A 228-nucleotide genomic window follows, 5' to 3' on the forward strand; every position below is an offset into this window, starting at 1 on the left:
CTGGAGTGTGGTTTTTCGGACTTGTAACCAACTGACCCCCACCCCATATATATATATATATATATATATATATTGTTATGTTTCGGGGTGGCCATTTTTTTCTTGCCAAATAAGCACATGCATTATATATTTGTCCTTAACTTCAGATTTACTATTGTTCTTATTTTATGTCCTTTGTCTAGAAATCTTTCGTCACAAGTCCTGTGACCTCTTCAGCGACTCTCCATC

The sequence above is a fragment of the Octopus bimaculoides genome, chromosome 10, assembly GCF_001194135.2.
Source record: "Octopus bimaculoides isolate UCB-OBI-ISO-001 chromosome 10, ASM119413v2, whole genome shotgun sequence".
In the NCBI taxonomy this organism is placed as follows: domain Eukaryota; kingdom Metazoa; phylum Mollusca; class Cephalopoda; order Octopoda; family Octopodidae; genus Octopus; species Octopus bimaculoides.